The sequence below is a fragment of the Bos grunniens genome, chromosome 7, assembly GCF_055505025.1.
Source record: "Bos grunniens cultivar Pamir isolate PY7600 chromosome 7, Bosgru_T2T1.0, whole genome shotgun sequence".
In the NCBI taxonomy this organism is placed as follows: Eukaryota; Metazoa; Chordata; class Mammalia; order Artiodactyla; family Bovidae; genus Bos; species Bos grunniens.
In genome coordinates, this window is record NC_141171.1 from 37,535,114 (window position 1) to 37,553,724 (window position 18,611).

An 18,611-nucleotide genomic window follows, 5' to 3' on the forward strand; every position below is an offset into this window, starting at 1 on the left:
CTGATACAGGATTACAAAGCACTGTTGCTTTCGCATGCGTGAGACAAAATTTAGAGCAAGCTGACAACAGAGCCCAATGTATGCTTCAGGGCTCTTGGGAGTTCTGTCCACCCATCACCGTGAGGTCCAAAAGGGAAGAGGTGAACATGGCTTGTGGAAGGGACAGAGCTGTTAATTTGTCAGATGAGATCAAGAGCATACATAGGATGTCTAATGGGAAGGCTGGGGTTTTCTTTTGTTTATATTTACCTGTACATAAGAAAAGGAAGCTTTTTTTTTTTTTTTTTTGCATAGAAACAACACCTAGACTATTTTTAATCCTTATCTTTGCTACACAGACGTTCAGAAGCATCAATTAAATGAGTGGATTCTGGCTGGCGGTCAAGCGAGTCACTAATCCTAAACATGCGATGCTTTACCTGAAGCACGGAGGCAGAGAAATGGGAGGAAGGTGGGCCATGGAGTGGTATTTCCATAATCTCTCAGTGCCTCCTTTCTTCCTGAATGTTAAACTTGGGACTGGAAGTCCAGACCCTGCTGGGCCACAACCTGAGATGAAATGAGAGGGAGCTGAGAGTTGGAGGGTCCTATGTCCGGAGTGCCTTCAAGGCCCTGAACGTGAGCTATGACATCTGAAGCAGACAAACTGAAGTTGGTTTGTGTTACTTAAGAGCCTGGACATCAGTGGATACAATTTTTGATGCACTTAAATCAGAGACTTCCCTGGTGGTCAATTGGCTAATACTTCATGCTCCCAATGCAGGAAACCTGGGTTTGGTCCCTGGTTGGGGAACTAGATTCCGCATGCTCTAACTAAGAGTTTGCACGCCACAACAAAGATCGAAGACCCCATGTGCCACAACTAAGACCAGTACAGCCAAATAAGTAAATAAATATTAAAAAATAAAATAAAGCAAATCATTGCATGCACACAAAATTCCTGAGAAAGATGGGTGCCCCCTGATCTCCCCAAGAAGAAACCTGCCCAGTAGAGGGGTGCGTGCACGCTAAGTTGCTTCAGTCCTGTCCCACTGTTTGTGACCCTATGTACCACAGCCCGCCAGGCTCTTCTGTCCATGGGATTCTCCAGGCAAGAATACTGGAGTGGGTTGCCAAGCCCTCTTCCAGGGGATCTTCTCCACCCAGAGATCAAACCAGCATTTCTTATGTCTCCTGCATTGGTGGCTGGGTTCTTTACCCCTAGTGCCACCAGGGAAGCCCCCCTAGATGGGTAAGTGATACAAACATATGGTCTCTCAGTTACCAATTCATACAACAGTATGGCCTGCTGCTGCTGCTGCTGCTGCTGCTGCTGCTGCTGCTAAGTCGCTTCAGTCGTGTCTGACTCTGTGTGACCCCACAGACGGCAGCCCACCAGGCTCCCCCATCCCTGGGATTCTCCAGGCAAGAACACTGAAGTGGGTTGCCATTTCCTTCTTCAATACATGAAAGTGAAAAGTGAAAGTGAAGTCGCTCAGTTGTGTCCGACTCTTAGCGACCCCGTGGACTGCAGCCTACCAGGCTCCTCCGTCCATGGGAGTTTCCAGGCAAGAGTACTGGAGTGGGGTGCCATTGCCTTCTCCAAAGCTTTCAGTGAAGGCCACTTTAAAGTTTGATCAGCTTTCATCTATCCATCTATATGTCCATCCACCTAACGAATCTTCCTAAGTTCCCATGTATCGCAGGCTGGGCACGTGAGACCTGATCTCCAACATCTGGAAGCATCAAGCATCCGGGGAGCACACACTGAACAGCAAACGGTTCCAAGGGCGCTGAGGGTGACAGGCGTGAAGGGCCAGGGGCGTGCCCACGCCTCCAGGTCCTGCTTTCAGGAACCACTACTGCCCCAGGTGTGGGGCTCCAAGAGGGTCACCGCCAACAGCGGACAACAGCTGGAAGGAGGGGGCTGCCCAACACAGAAGGCAGGCTTTGTGCTGGCCCCGTGTGGAAAGGCTGACTGGCTTTCAGATGGATTTCCTATCATTTATCTTCTTATCAAAAGGTTTAATCACTTCCTGCTCTCCTGCCTGTATGGGAATAATGAGCTTATTCTCTCCTGACCAATATAATGCACAATAGAAACAGTTCAGAGACTCCTCTGCCTTCTAAAATGAATGTTTTTATTGTATGCACATCATCAGAGTCCCAGTAAAAGGTGTGTTTAAAGAAGAAAAATAAATCTCAGGAATCCCATGCATGGCTCTTGCACATTGCCTGCTGTCCTTTGTGAAGATGAATTTTACGGGAAAATGAGTTGTCATGTCATTTCCCCCCAATGCTGAATATATTTTGACGTGTAAGAGAGACCTCTGGCTTCTAGAGAAGAAAGCAGGCTCTTTCAGGATTGTCCGCCTCTCTGTCCGGAATGAGAAAGTGCTTAGAAACTGGAAACTAACCATGGTGGGTTTTGTGCAGAGTTGGGGTGCTTAAGTCTTGTTCTGGAAACAGTTAAAAATCCAACATTACACTCCTGGATGACAAGGTCTACCTCATATACCTTGATGCCTCAGTTAGCTCACCCCCTAAACAAAGCCCCTTTCTGTGAAGTCAGACATAATAAATACAGCCGAAGCAGCATGGAGCCAGAGCCGCTCTGAGAGATGGAGGCTCCCAGGACCCCTTTGGCTCGTCCTGTGCAGAACCATCAAGTCTTTGCTGTGATTCTGGCTTTCCAGATTCCTTCCTCTGTCCTCTCTCCCAGGTCAGAGCTGGGGCCTCATCCTCTTTCCAGCATCAAAAGGTGAACCAGTCGTTGCCTCCCATGAAAGAATTCATCACTGACACTGCAGCTTCAGCAGTGTTTGATCTTTCCTCTAACTGTATGATCAAGGTGCATTTGAGGCACTTAGAAGTGGGTGAAGGGACTTCCCAAGGTGGCAGAGTGGTAAATAATCCACCTGCCAATGCAGGAAACACAAGAGACACAGGCTCAGTCCCTGGTTCAGGAAGATTCCCTGGAGAAGGAAATGGCAACCCACTCCAGTATTCTTGCCTGGAAAATTCCATGGACAGAGGAGTCTGGTGGCCTATAGTCCACGGGGTCGCAAAGAGCTGGATACAACTTAGCGACTGAGCACACACACACAAGTGGGTGAAGAGGTATTAAGGGACGGAGCTGATGGGCCCTAAAAGACCTCAACAGCCTTATGACCCAAAATGTGGTCCCTGGACCAGCAGAATCTGCATCCCCTGGGAGCTTGTTAGGAATGCAGATGCTCAGGCTCCAGCAGCTGAACTGGATGGGAATGTGCACTGTAACAAGACCCCCAGGTGGTGCTGATGGCACTGATCAGGGACCACGGTTTGAGAACTACTGCCTAAGAACTAGTCAGGGAATCAACACTCCTTGAGTTTCCCCTGGGGTGTTTTCCACTGGGGGTTGAAGAGGCAGTTAATGAGCTTTCATTTCCTTGCTGACAGAGGTGACCAACCAGCAGGGCAGTATACTTGGGGTGGAAAACTCACTTCCCATTCATTGCTATCAGCTGTCACCCAGATCCAGCCTCTCCTGCATCCCACATCCCCTGCACCTCCTCTCACACTGCTCAGGCCTGCCTCTCTGCCTACAGGATTTCCAGCCTAAATTGTCAGGCACACGAGAGAGGGTCCCAGTTAATTACCACAACATAATTGCAGAAAATCCAAACCAGGTGATATACAGTAGTATAGACTTAAGAGTCTCACGTTATATACAAAATCAGAATATGAATCCCCCCCAAAAAAATCCATCAGGAACTGCATAATTTTAAGACCAGCAGAGACCCTTGGAAACCATTTGCATTTTTCCCACATGTAAGGCCATAGAAATGTCTGCCATGCTTTTTCAGGATCTGTAATCTGTGAACCTTCTTAATGTTTATATATATGAAAGAGTCTGTTAGTATATTGGTGACTATTTTGCTAATATTAATCATTACTGATAGAATTTATTATCTTAAGAAAATCTGATATAGAAGTACCACTTAAAAGAGCCCTGAATGGGGATGTTAATGGGGGCTGATAATAGGGGCCCCCAAATCAAAATCTTGGCAAGAGAAGTTAGATGTGGCAAAATGCCATGATAAAACCCATCCATACACTCTGACATGCTGTTAATGGAAGAAAAGGCTCTGCCAAATATTAAAGATAATGCTGGGGGTGGGGAGGCAGCTTGAAAGCGAGAGGACAACATAGTAATTACAGATTTATGTGCTCCTGGAACACAGACCCCTGACTTCACATTTGCTGCTATGGGAAAAGTTGTCTTGAATTATGCAGGATCCTCATAAAAGCATGGGATGCATAAAATGTGACCATGACATACATGAGAATATTTCACTCCTCAGGCCCCTGAAGCCAAAAATGCATCCTGATGTGTCTAATGTGATTTCTCTCCTAGGTTCTAGAACTCCCCTCCTCTGCTGGGAGAGGCCGCCTCACAGTCTCCATCTGTCCCCTGGGACCCCCCTCCGCCCACCCACACACCCACATACCCACCCTGTATCACACATAGTAGACATCCAATAACATGCTAATTGCCAACAAGAGACTTGGTTTGTAATTCATTCTTTGCTGTTGTTTTTTAATCCAGGCTGATAATACTTTTGAGTTCTAGCTTTGAGCAGGACTCCTGTCTGCTCGGTGTTTTACTGGTGCCTCAGTTTCCCATCTTTGCAAAGAGATTGGTCCCCAGCTGAAAGTCGTTGCTTGGAGAGAGTTCTATGAAGGTACAGATGGTGTGCCCTTCAGAAGCAAGGAGGGCAGGGGCCTCAGTTGTCTCTAGCAGTGGGAAAGGGTGTATAAGTCCACCCACACTTCTGTGCCCACTCTAGTCCCAGGGTTGGGGGGAGGGCATCACAGATGGACACAGTCACCCCATTCTTTCTCCCCCTGTGAGACATGTACTTGTCTCTCCAGCAGTGGATACACAGGGCTAGAACTCGGGAGACAGGGTGGATTCTGCTCTGGGGTCTCTTCTGGAAGTGGCAAGTTGAAATTGTGAGTGATGAGCTTTGAGTATTAAGAGGAAACAGCTGATGGAGGCTGAAGGTGGGAGACACTGCCTCAGGGGTCAAGAGGGGGAGACTAAAAGCTAATCTGGGAGGTGGGGTGACAGCAGCCCGAATGGGACAGCCTTTCTGCTGCTCTTGTGCAAGCTCCTCCTCCGTCCCCACCCTGGAAGGAGGGTCAAGAGGCCAACAGAGAAGTACGGAGTTGAACCACATGACACTGCCGTTTCTAGGCACAAAACGGTTGACTGTGGGCAACTTCATACACTTTCATCTAAAACTACCTGATGGAAAGGTTCAAGAGGGAGGAGGACATGGGCTGTTGTTGTTCAGGCGCTCAGTCGTGTCCGACTCTTTGCGACCCCATGGACTGCAGCACATCAGGCCTCCCTGTCCTTCACCATCTACTGGAGCTTGCTCAAACTCATGTCCATTGAGTCAGTGATGCCATCCAACCATCTAGTCCTCTGTCATCCCCTTCTCCTCCTGCCTTCAATCTTTCTCAGCATCAGGGTCTTTTCTAAGGAGTCAGTTATTTGCATCAGGTGGCCAAAGTATTGGAGCTTCAGCATCAGTCCTTCCAATGAATATTTAGGACTGATTTCCTTTAAGATTGACTGGTTTGATCTCCTTGCTGTCCAAGAGACTCTCAAGAGTCTCCTTGAGAGTCCTGAACACAGTTCAAAGGCATCAATTCTTTGGCACTCAGCTTTCTTTATAGTCCAACTCTCACATCCATACATGACTACTAGAAAAACCACAGCTTTGACTATACAGACCTTTGTCAGTAAGTAATGTCTCTGCTTTTTAATATGCTATCTATGTTTGTCATAGCTTTTCTTCCAAGGAGCAAGCATCTTTTAATTTCGTGACTGCAGTCACCATCTGCAGTGATTTTGGAGCCCAAGAAAATTGTCTGTCACTGTTGCCATTTTTTCCCCATCTATTTGCCATGAAGTGATGGGACTGGATGCCATTTTCACTCTCTTCTTTCACTTTCATCAAGAGGCTCTTTAGTTCCTCTTCATTTTCTGCCATAAGGGTGGTGTCATCTGCATATCTGAGGTTATTGATATTTCTCCCTGCAATCCTGATTCCAGCTTGTGCTTCATCCAGCCCAGCATTTCACATGATGTACTCTGCATAGAAGTTAAATAAGCAAGGTGACAATACACAACCTTGACGTACTCCTTTCCCAATTTGGAATCAGTCCATTTTTCCAGGTCTGGTTCTAACTGTTGCTTCTTGACCTGCATACAGATTTCTCAGGAGGTACATAAGGTGGTCTGGTATTCCCATCTCATGAAGAATTTTCCAGTTTGTTGTGATCCATACAGTCAAAGGCTTTAGCATAGTCAAAGAAGCAGAAGTAAATGTTTTACTGGAATTCTCTTGCTTTTTCTATGATCCAATGGATGTTGGCAATTTAATCTCTGGTTCCTCTGCCTTTTCTAAATCCAGCATGAACATCTAGAAGTTCTTGGTTCACATACTGTTGAAGCCTAGCTTGGTGAATTCTGAGCATTACTTTGCTAGTGTGTGAGATGAGTGCAATTGTGCAGTAGTTTGAACATTCTTTGGCATTGCCTTTCTTTGAGACTGGAATGAAAACTGATCTTTTCCAGTCCTGTAGCCACTGCTGGGTTTTGCAAATTTGCTGGCATATTGAGTGCAGCACTTTCACAGCATCATCTTTTAGGATCTGAAATAGCTCAGCTGGAATTCTGCCACCTTCACTTGCTTTGTTCATAGTGATACCTCCTAAGGCCCACTTGACTTAGCACTCCAGGATGTCTGGCTCTAGGTGAGTGATCACATACATCATCACGGTTATCTGGGTCATTAAGATCTTTTTTGTACAATTCTTCTGTGTATTCTTGTCACTTTTTCTTAGTATCTTCTACTTCTATTAGGTCCATACCATTTCTGTCATTTATTGTGCCCATCTTTGCATGAAATGTTCCCTTGGTATCTCTGATTTTCTTGAAGAGATATCTAGTCTTTTCCATTCAACTGTCTTCCTCTATTTCTTTGCATTGTTCACTTAGGAAGGCTCTCTTATCTCTCCTTGCTATTCTTTGAAACTCTGCATTCAGATGGGTATGTCTTGCCTTTTGTCCTTTGCCTTTCACTTCTCTTCTTTCTCAGCTATTTGTAAGACCTCTTCAACCAACCATTTTGCCTTTTTGCATTTCTTTTTCTTGGGGATGCTTTTGATCACTGTCTCCTGTTATGAACCTCTGTCCATAGTTCTTCAGGCACTCTGTCTATCAGACCTAATCCCTTGAATCTACTTGTCACTTCAACTGTATAATCATAACGGATTTGATTTAGGTCATACCTGAATGGCCAAGTAGTTTTCCCTACTTTGTTCAATTTAAATCTGAATTTTGCAATAAGCAGTTCATGATCTTAGCCACAGTCAGTTCCAGGTCTTGTTTTTGAAGACTGTAGAGAGCTTCTCCATCTTTGGCTACAAAGAATATAATCAATCTGATTTCAGCATTGACCACCTGGTAATGTTCATGTGTAGAGTCATCCCTTGTATGTTGGAAGAGTGTGTTTGCTATGACGAGTGTGTTCTCTTGGCAAAACTCTGTTGCTCTGCTTCATTTTGTACTCCAACGCCAAATTTGCCTGTTACTCCAGGTATCACTTGGCTTCCTACTTTTGCATTCCAGCCTGCTATGATGAAAAGAACATCTTTTTTGGTGTTAGTTCTAGAAGGTCTTGTAGGTCTTCATAGAACTGTTCAGCTTCTTCAGCATTATTAATGGGGCACAGACTTGGATTACTATGATATTGAATGGTTTGCCTTGGAAACAAATAGAGATCATTCTGTCGTTTTTGAGATTGCACCCAAGTACTGCATTTCAGATTCTTTTTTTGACTATGAGGGCTACTTCATTTCTTCTAAAGGATTCTTGTCCACCGTAACAGAATGGTCATCTGATTTAAATTCGCCCATTCTTGTTCACTTTAGTTCACTGATTCCTAAAATGTCAATGTTTACTCTTGCCATCTTCTGTTTGATCACTTTCAGTTTACCTTGATTCATGGACCTAACATTCCAGGTTCCTATGCAATACTGTTCTTTACAGAATCACACTTTACTTTCACCACCAGACTCATCCACAACCGAGCGGAAAACCACAATCACAGAAAACTAACCGAACTGATCACATGGATCACAGCCTTGTCTAATTCAATGAAACTATGAGCCATGCCATGTAGGGCCACCCAAGATGGACAGGTCAGGAAGAGAATTCTCATAAAACGTGGTCCACTGGAGAAGGGAATGGCAAACCACTTCAGCATTCTTGCCTTGAGAACCCTGTGAACAGTAGGAAAAGACATAAAGATAGGACACTGAAAAATGAACTCCCCAGGTCAGTAGGTGCCCAATATGCTACTGGATAAGAGCAGAGAAATAGGAAGGAATGAAGAGGCTGAGGACATAGAAGCCTCCAAAATTTGCTGTGGTAGGAGGTGGTGGATGGTGGTGAAGAGAGAAGCCAAGCTGCAAGGAAGTCTGTAGACAATCGAGACAGGAGTGGAGTTCAGAAATGACCCTGTCCCTCTGAGTGACCAGGGGGATTATTCCTTTTCATTGCCTCCATATCACCATTGCCCTCATCACCCTGCCTTGCAATGATTTGTTTTAAAGGTGCCTCCAGAGGGCAGGGACAGTGTCAGTCTGCTGTGCATTCCTAGACCTTACCTGGGCACCTGACACCCAGTGGAGGCTCCAGTAAAGGGTGACTGAATACAGCAGATGCCTACTCAATAATACAGTGTACCTGTGGAGAACTATTACCTAGCTAGGAATCTTATAAAGGAAGGAACAGGATATATCCTAAAAGTATTAGATGACTAAATGTGTTGTTTTCATGGAACGTCTCCCAGGACTGGTGTTTCCCAGAATATATTTTGGTCACTCAGACAGGAGTTGAGCTAAAATATATCTATGTACATCTGCAAACAAGAAATTAATAGTGTAAACTAGATTTCAAGGTATGTGTGTGTGCTTAGTCACTCAGTCATGTCTGACCCTTTGCGACCTCATGTACTGTAGCCCGCCAGGCTCCTCTGTCCTTGGGATTTACCAGGCAAGAATACTGGAATGGGCTGCCATTCCCTTCTCCAGGGAATCTTCTCGACCCAGGGATCAAACCCAGGTCTCCTGCATAGAAGGTGGATTCTTTACCATCTGAGCCACCAGGGAAGCCCCAGATTTCAAAGTAGAAACAGTAAAATACTTAGCAGGAAAAAGAACTGTTTCTAAAGACCTGGAAAGTATTTCAGCAGCACCAAGTACATATAAATATTAGTAATTCAGAGAATATTAATAATAATTCAATTATTCATTAAAATAGGTTCCCTCATGCTATCTATGATGCAAGACTAGATTAGCCTAGTTGGAGATACATACTTGAAAGTAATATGACTACATGGCCTCAACTACTTTCTAACTTTTTAATAATTCAAGCTACTTCTTATCACTTTCTTCCATACTTAAAGTTTTTAATCTACCTTTTCAATGCACTAATTCATTTGAAAATCTGTGAAAGATGTTGTGCATGGTATCATGGGGTTACAAAGATGAATTGGGAGGGAATTTGCCTCCAAGGAGATTTCTATAAGAGGTGCTAAGCCAGGTGGATGAGATTAAATGAATATTCTTCAAAGGAGAATGCGATAAGTGGTATATGAAAGACAAAGAGAAGCACCAGGGACTTCTGAGGAAGGGAGGGTGCTTCCAGCTGTGGGATGAGAGATGCTTTTCTGTCTGGAATTCTATCTGGGGAGACAGGCTGTCGGTGAGGAAGGGCAGAAATGGCAGGAGGAAAGAGCGTCATCTTCTGGGCACCCCGGGTCATTATGTTAAGACATTTGAGTGTGTTTGTAACATCCGGCAGCCGAGATCTGGGACTTGACTCTGTTAGTCAAAGCGAGGGACCAGAGGACTGACCGGGGAGCGGCCAGTGACAGTGGGTGTGTCAGTGGCAAACTCACCAAACGGGAGTTTATAAGAAGCTTTAATGGAGAGTTCCAAGTTAAAAAAAATAAACACATATGTCGAAAATGTGAAATTCTCAGTTTGGCTCTGTTTGCCTCGGTATTCAGTTCAGTTCAGTTCAGTCGCTCAGTCGTGTCCGACTCTTCGCGACCCCATGAATCACAGCACACCAGGCCTCCCTGTCCATCACCAACTCCCGGAGTTCACTCAAACTCACGTCCATCGAGTCAGTGATTCGAACCAGCATCTCATCCTCAGTCATCCCCTTCTCCTCCTGCCCCCAATCCCTCCCAGCATCAGAGTTGTTTCCAATGAGTCAAATCTTTGCATGAGGTGGCCAAAGTACTGGAGTTTCAGCTTTAGCATCACTCCTTCCAAAGAACACTCTCAGTATTAAAATGCTCCACTAACCCATACCTGAGAGTAACCAAACAAATCCTGGCAAATGCACCAAGCGATTTGCCAAGGAAATGAGAACGGAAAGTGCCCTTTGGATTCAGGCTATTTAAAACAGCATTGGAACAAAATTAATGAGCTGTGTCATTTCAGTGTGAGGACACTGGGAAATGTCCTGGCCATATTATGTCAACCTCACACCGGGTCATCATTCATGGAAACTGGCTCCAAAGAGATGCCGCCACGTGAGTGGTACGTGAGCAAGTCAACAACAAAACACGATGCGTGGGCTTTCCACAGATTACAGCCAGTATTTCCACCAGGACTGAACACCTGCTACCAGTTCCTTTCCATTTTCCTATCAACCCCAGGCATAATGTCAGGCAAAAGGACCTTAATTTGAATTCAGATCCTTTTTACCTCAAACCCAGGGCTCCAGAGAAGTCACACCTTTGCTCAAAAAACACCAACTCCTGGGACTTGCCTGGCAGTCCAGTAGCTAAGACTCTGCAGTCCCAGAAGCAGGGGGCCTGGGTTTGATCTCTCATCAGGGAACTAGATCCTACATGCCAACCTGGCATAGCCAAATAATTTTTTTTTTTAATTTTTAAAAAATAAACACCAACTCCCCACTTCCTCAGGATCTTGGGTCCTTTCTCTGTAAATGAGGGAGCAAGGCTGGGGCAGAGATAACTCTGCTCATTTCACAGGGCCATTCTGAAGTTCAAATGAGAAAGCAGCTTTTCAGCTCTGAAGGGAGGACTTTACTAACAGGCATGCTTTGATGAAGAGATGAGAGCAGCACGGGAGCTGTGCAAAACCTGGGCTCTTCTCCAAAAAGCAGAATTGGCACCCCTGGGACCTAACGGGAAGGACACACCTTCAAGGGGGTGGCAGAAGGAAGTGGCCCTGAAACAAGCTGCAGGAGGAAAAAGTACTCCTCAGGCTCTCCAGTTTTGTCCAAGGCTACCTCTTGCCCCACAGGGCTCCATGAGTGAGGGCTCAACCAGCAGAACCCCTGTAATAACACCGCCACCCTCACTGGCCTAGTCCCAGGCCTCCGGCCAGGTGCTGGGTCTGATGGATGGGTTGGAGCAAGACCACCACCAGCCACCTTGCTGAGAAATGGGGCCTGGGTCCACGAGGCTGTCCTGCCACAAAAAAACATATCCAAACAGATGCCAGGAAGCCCTCCTTTCTCAGCTAGCAGAGGGGCTCAGCGGCTTCCCACAGTTGGCACAATAAATCAGTCCAAATGCACCAGCTTCAAGGCCAATAGGGGTCCCTGTTACCAGAGGCCAAACTCCAAGCTGGTGCTGCAGGGTTTATCTTCTGGTTAGTAAGCCCTGGTTGATCCAGAGCCTGTTCTCCCAGCCCCACTGGATCTTCTTTAGGGAGAGCTGGGCATGAAGGCTCGGCCATGGTATCCAGGCCAAGTCTGGGGCTGACTACATACCCAGCAAAGCACAAATCTGGAGGTTGACTTCCCCCTGTAAAGAAATCATGGGGGAAGGCCAGGAGGGATTCAACCTAAATTACCCCAAAAACAGCCTCTGCCTTCTGCTCAGCTTGGGGGTGGAGAGTCACTCTCCAGAGCTTTCGATTTCCTCCACTAAAAGCTCTAACCAGATTTTTCCTGGACTTAACTCCCAGCAGGCCTTTTGCTGGATGTTATCAGGTCCGTGAACTTCCTGAGATTGTCTGTGATGTGTCTGTACTGTATGTGTACATAGCAAGGAGGACACCTGCTGGCCCCCATCAGGCTCTATTGATCCTATTTCTTAAGCACTTCCCTGGTGGCTCAGATGGTAAAGAATCTGCCTGCAACACAGGAGACCTGGGTTCGATCCCTGGGTTGGGAAAATCCCCTGGAGAAGGGAACAGCCACCCACTCCAGTATTCTTGCCTGGAGAATCCTGTGGACAGAGGACATTGTTGGACTATAGTCCACGAGGTTGCAAAGAGTCAGACATGACTTTCATTTTCATTTTTCACTTTCCTTGGTGACTCAGACAGTAAAGAATCCACGTGCAATGTAGGAGACCTGGGTTCATTCCCTTGGTTGTAAAGATCCCTTGGAGAAGGGAATGGCTACCCACTTCAGTACTCTTGCCTGGAGAATCCTGTGGACAGAGGAGCCTGGCAGGCTATGGTCCATAGAACTGCACAGAGTCAGACATGACTGAGAGACTATCAGTTTCAATGACCCCAGAATAGTTAAGAACTATTGCTCCAGAAAGGTAAACTTGCTCTGTTCTTCCTCTCTGAGAAGCAGGGCCCTTTGTGTCCAAACCTCCAAGAACCATTCTCGACTGCCTGGAGCATTATCTGCAGACAGGGTCTATGCCATGGCTCTCTGGAATTGGTATTTACCTCTTCAGAAATGGGCAGCGCTTTCTCCCTGATTCTTATGGAACACCGTTCCCCTTCTCCCTCAGAAAACCGGTTTCTACAAGAGCAGAGGAGGTACAGACCTGATCAGGGTAGCTGCAGGGGGCATTCTCAGGGACAGAGAGTGCAGTCTGCCAAGAGGCCCCAGAGCTGCATTCTGCTGCTGACTAGCCCCAGGAAAGGAAGGTAGCAGTTTGTACTGAGCTGAGTGTGCCACATAGCCCTGTCTTAAAAGAAAGAATACCCGCTGAGGTAAACAAGAACTATCAGAAGACTGCAGCAACAGCAGCCACCCTGGCCAGGACAGACATGGTAACAGCAGAATGGTAAAGAGCTGGCTGAAAACAGCACAAGGATGTACCCAGATGGAAAACATTTTCGGTGCAAAAACAAAACCCTCAAACAAACAAAAAATCAGAAGCCAGGGAGATTTGGGCAACAGAAACACAAAAAAAGCCCTTGGAACACCTCTCCTTCTGTCTGTCCTGAAGCGATGTCTTGAGGGTCCTTGGAAACCAGGAGGACTCTCTGGGGGTGGAAGGGGTGGGGGTGGGATTCAGTGCAAGCCCAGGAGCCCTGCAGCATTGTGGCTGTGCTGCTGCCCCACTTGGGAACCCAAACCTGGGAAAGTCTGCCATTAAGAAAAGCTTCAGGTCCACGTCACTCCCATGGGACTCACATGTACTAGAGAAAATCTCTCTTCTTAGCAGTTCAGCACATCCTTACTGCAGTCACCTGCTTCTTTGATGGCTTCCCAGGTGACTCAGAGGTAAAGAATTCACCTGCCAATGCAGAAGACATGCATTTGATCCCTGGGTCAGAAAGATTCCCTGGAGAAGGAAATGGCAACTCCAGTATTCTTGCCTAGAGAATTCCACGGATAGAGGAGCCTGGGAGGCTATAGTCCACAGGTTTGCAAAGAGTCAGACATGAATGAGTGACTGAGAATGCACGCACACTGCTTTTTTGGAGGAACAGGGAATGTGAAGAACTACTTTTCCTACCAGTTCCCTATGTTTTTAGACATGAGACTTGCCGCTGGCTCTTTTTCTTGAAGGTGAGTTGGGAGTTGGGATACTTCTGCTAAGAATAATGTATACGATATGTTTATTAATATGGAAAGTTGTTTGCAATATATTATCAAATTTTAGAAAAGGAATAGAGTAGACCACACAATAGTAGATTCACTGTGATCCCATTTGCATATAAAAGTAAGGTGAGCAGGGACTTCCCTGGTGGTCCAGTGCTCCCAATGCACTCAGCCTGGTTCAATCTCTGTTCAGTGAACTAGATTCCACGTGCCACAACTAAAGATCCCAAATGCCACAGTGAAGACCGAAGATCCCATGTGCTGCAACTAAAACCCAGTGCAGCCCCTCAAAAGAAAAATGAGCAAAATTATATAAACCCAAATACATGCATATAAACATGTACACACATATGCATAGTCTATATTTCTCTCTCTATATATATATGTATATACACATCATCAGTTCAGTTCAGTAGCTCAGTTGTGTCCAACCCTTTTTGACCCCATGAATCACAGCACGCCAGGCCTCCCTGTCCATCACCAACTCCCAGAGTTCACTCAGACTCACGTCCATCAAGTCAGTGATGCCATCCAGCCATCTCATCCTCTGGCGTCCTGTTCTCCTCCTGCCCCCAATCCCTCCCAGCATCAGGGTCTTTTCCAACGAATCAACTCTTCACATGAGGTGGCCAAAGTACTGGAGTTGCAGCTTTAGCATCATTCCTTCCAAAGAAATCCCAGGGCTGATCTCCTTTAGAATGGACTGGTTGGATCTCCTTGCAGTCCAAGGGACTCTCAAGAGTCTTCTCCAACACCACAGTTCAAAAGCATCAATTCTTCAGCGCTCAGCTTTCTTCACAGTCCAACTCTCACATCCATACATGACCACTGGAAAAACCATAGCCTTGACTAGATATATACAAATACATAGATTATTATGTGCCTAGAGGTTAACATTCCATAACTCTAAGTAGTAAGATTATGAGTAATACCTTTTCCTGCATACATTTTATGTTTATTTTAGAACTTCTATAATAAACATATAACAATTTTTTGTAATTTAAAGCAAAAAATGCTCAGCCACTTCTGCCAGGAATACATGTTAGTAAGGTGGACAGGTGTGAGGGTAATTCACTAGGATATAAAATGGTGCTGGGGGTCTACACAATTCTGAGAGGAGCATTCTAACATTTATAGTTTAGCACTCAGCACTGCTGTGGCCTGAGACAGATTCGTTTCCCTGTGTGTGTTTCAAACAGCAACCCCTCAGACACAGAAAGAGGAGAGAAAACAGAAAAGTGAGAGACCTGAGGCCCAACAGGGAGATGTGGTAAGATGGCATAAGGCAAATCATCAAAAGCTGCCATTTCCCACACGACACCCTAGATATCCGAACCACCCACTCGTAAGTGGCTTCGATGTTTCCAAAAATGTTGAGAAATGAATCTACATTATAGAAGGGAGAATCTAGAATCTCCTTCAATGGAGCAGAGACATTTGAATTCAGCACAATTCAGCTCAACAAGGTGGTTAAGTGTACCCTGCGTGTGTGTTTGTATGTCTGTGTGTGCTCAATCACTCAGTCGTGTCTGACTTTGCGATCCCACACACTGTAGCCCACCAGGCTCCTCTGTCCAGGGGATTATCCTGGCAAGAATACTGGAGTGGGTGGCCATTCTCTTCTCCAAGGGATCTTCCCAACCCAGGGATTGAACCCATGTCTCCTGCATCTCCTGCATTGTCATGCAGATTCTTTACCACTGAGCTACCTGGGAAGCCCCTTAAGTGTCCCCAGCTGAGTTCTAAAAAGCAAGACCTTCCCTCAATCTTCTAGAAATAACAATGTCAACAATGACAATATCTTGCTCTCGTGAAACAATTCTTATATCAACCGGTCACTCTCTACAACAGCATTATCACGCAGATATGATTATTATCATACACATTCTACCAATGGAGAAAGTGAGGCTGAAGGACACAACCAGGACTTGACCTAAATGAACTGACTCTCTTCTCCAGGTACATTACTGTAGCAATCTAAAAACAAAACTCATTCACCAGCAGCCAGTTATTCCAAATATGCATGGCGATGTTTGATATTTAAGCAGAGGAAAGGGCACAGTCACACAAATCTAATTTATCATCTTGTCTCCTTATACAATCAAATGAAAGTTGCTGATACCTTGAAGTGTACACACACATTTTTGTTGGATTTTGTTTTGTTAGGCCCACGGTGGAATGTTTGGTCTCCTAATCAACCTGAAGCATGGCCTTTCCTCCTCCGGAGCCATCTCTCTGGGAGGAGGAAGCGCACTGCTGGAGGAAGCTGACCCGGCCTTGGTCCCGGAGACTGGGAACCAGAGGGGCCTTTTATCCCTCTCTCACTGCCAGGGCTGTGTTGCCCCATCCCAGGCCCTTCTTGGCAAGAGCTTTTGTGGGCCTCAAGAGGAAGAGAGGGCGTGAGTGACTTCCCCCTTCATTTCCCATTCTCTCCAAAAAGCCAGGAGGTGCGTGCTTCCTTCCAGCCCCTATGCCGAAGGCTCTGAGACATCCTGATGCTTTTAAAGTAGAAGCTATGATCTTAAAGACTAACCCAAACAGTGCTTAAAAGAGAGCAGAGAGTACTCCCAGGTTTCTTTTGTGCTGAACCCTAACCCTGGGAGGACAGGAGTCCTTTGCTGAGGGCCGGAGGCCCCCAGGGGAACCGGATGCCGGCTCTGCCAGAGGCAGCCTCCAGCCGGCAGGACCCTGCAGGGTTCAGGGACAAGCAATCGGTGGAGCAGCACGTTTTGCTTGCTTGTGTGTTTTGTTTGGCCATTCCTCAGACGTTCTTTATTGTTTGTTTCACTTTAGAAAAAATGAATTCATGTCTTTCAATTTAATTTTTTGAACAGGCCACATATTTAGATAGTTCAAAAACAAAAATAATATGAAAATGAATACCTGAAGAAAGCTTGCCCACACCTGTTTTTTATATGTCCTTCCAGTTGGTTACATATGTTTATTTCCTCCCTTTCTTACTGAATAGGCATTCTCAACAGGGGGGATACCACCCCCAAGGGGGTGACAACTGGTTTTCAGAAGTGAAAAATTCTTACTCTTTTTATGTATAAATCACAGATATGCAGTATACATACAGCACATAAACTGATTATACATGATATTAAAATTTCATAGGCGTGGCAATTAGGAAAAAAATGTCTTAAAAAAGGCTTCTAGTATACAATAGATACTGTTCCACACCTTGGGTTTTTTTTTTTTCACTTTACAATATATCCTAGAGATCTTCCCATGTTGATTCATACAGATTTACTTCATTCTTTTTTATCGTGATGTAGTATTCCACTGTGCAGATGTACCATTATTTGTTTGACCAGTTTCCTATTAGTAAATACTTGAGTTGACTCTAATCTTTGGCTACTGTACTATCACAGTGAATAGCTTTGTGCGTCTACTGAATATATGTACAGGTGTATCAATTTATAGATGCATAAAAGTGGGGTTGCCAGGTCCCAGGGAAAACTCCTCTAAAATGCAGATGGAGGGGACATCCCTGGTGGTCTAGTGGTTAGGACTCCTCCTTCCAATGGAAGGGGTGCGTGTTCAATCCCTAGTCAGGGAGCTAAGATTCCACATGCCTCTGCCAAAAAACCAAAATATAAAAACAGAAGCAAAGACTTCCCTGGTGGTACATTGGATAAGAATCCTCCTGCCAATGCAGGGCACACAGGCTTGATCCCTGGTCCAGGAAGATCCCACACGCCATGGAGCAAATAAGCCCATATGCCACAACTATTGAGCCCGTGCTCTAGACCTCAGGAGCCACAACTACTGAATCCTGAGTGCCCTAGAGCCCATGTGATGCAACAATAGAAGCCACTGCAATGCAATGAAGAGTGGCCCCCGCTCGCCACAACTAAAGAAAGCCCACACCTAGCAACACAGACCCAGCACAACCAAAAATGATAGATAAACAGAAGCAACACTGGAACAAATTCAATAATAACTTTTTAAAAATGGTGCACATGAAAAGAAATCTTTAAAAAATAAGATGCAGATGGACATTGCCATATGCCCCTCATTTTGTAATTCTGTCATCTGACGAGCCAGAAACAGTTCAGCTGCTCTGTCCACGGCTTTGTCCCATACCTCCTGAGGGTCCTGTAAGTGGCTACTGGACTATGGGCAAGGAGGCCACAGAGGTCCGGGGTCTTCTCTTGGTTGTACTGTGACCAGGGTGTCCCCAGTCCCAAAGACGCCAGTGTACCCTTGGCTAAGCAGAGAGGGGCGCTTTGTGACCATGCTTCAGGCCAGGAAGGGAACACTGCATCGTGGATGACACAGGAGGTTTCAGGCAGTCAAAGAGGTTATTTCCTGGGATGACGTCAGGCCATGGTGTGGGACTTTCTGCCTCCAACCTGTGAGTAGGCAGCTCCCAGCATAAGCTGAACACAACCTAACCTTGACTTCCTAGCCTGGGAGCAGATAGCCTGCCCAGGGAGGTTACATGGAGTGTTCAGACTCCCATACATTTCAGTTCTGACGCAATTCCCCTCCTGCCATCCAGGGCAGGAAGGAAAGTCACACTCCATGGCTTCACTGTCCCCAGACACTGTGGGGATCACATGTCCTCCGAGCGTCGGTGCTTTGTTGCTGCTGTTGTTCAGTCGCTCAGTCGTGTCTGACTCTTTGTGACCCCGAGGACTGCAGCAGGCCAGGCTTCCCTGTCCTTCACCATCTCCCAGAGTTTGCTCAAACTCATGTCCATTGAGTCTGTGATTCGAGC

The 18,611-nt window shown here is 45.9% G+C and overlaps 2 long non-coding RNA genes across 3 annotated transcripts in view; both read right to left on the minus strand.

Annotated features, from left to right (window-relative positions):
- Positions 1-18,611, minus strand: part of LOC147369043 (uncharacterized) — a 75,047-nt gene that overhangs the window by 45,749 nt on the left and 10,687 nt on the right. The window lies entirely within an intron of this gene.
- On the minus strand, positions 8,187-14,515 carry LOC147369044 (uncharacterized). Its single transcript, XR_015167222.1, has 3 exons — positions 14,394-14,515; positions 13,475-13,577; positions 8,187-8,322 (listed from the first exon to the last, which is right to left on the minus strand). It is a non-coding gene; the product is annotated as an uncharacterized LOC147369044 (long non-coding RNA).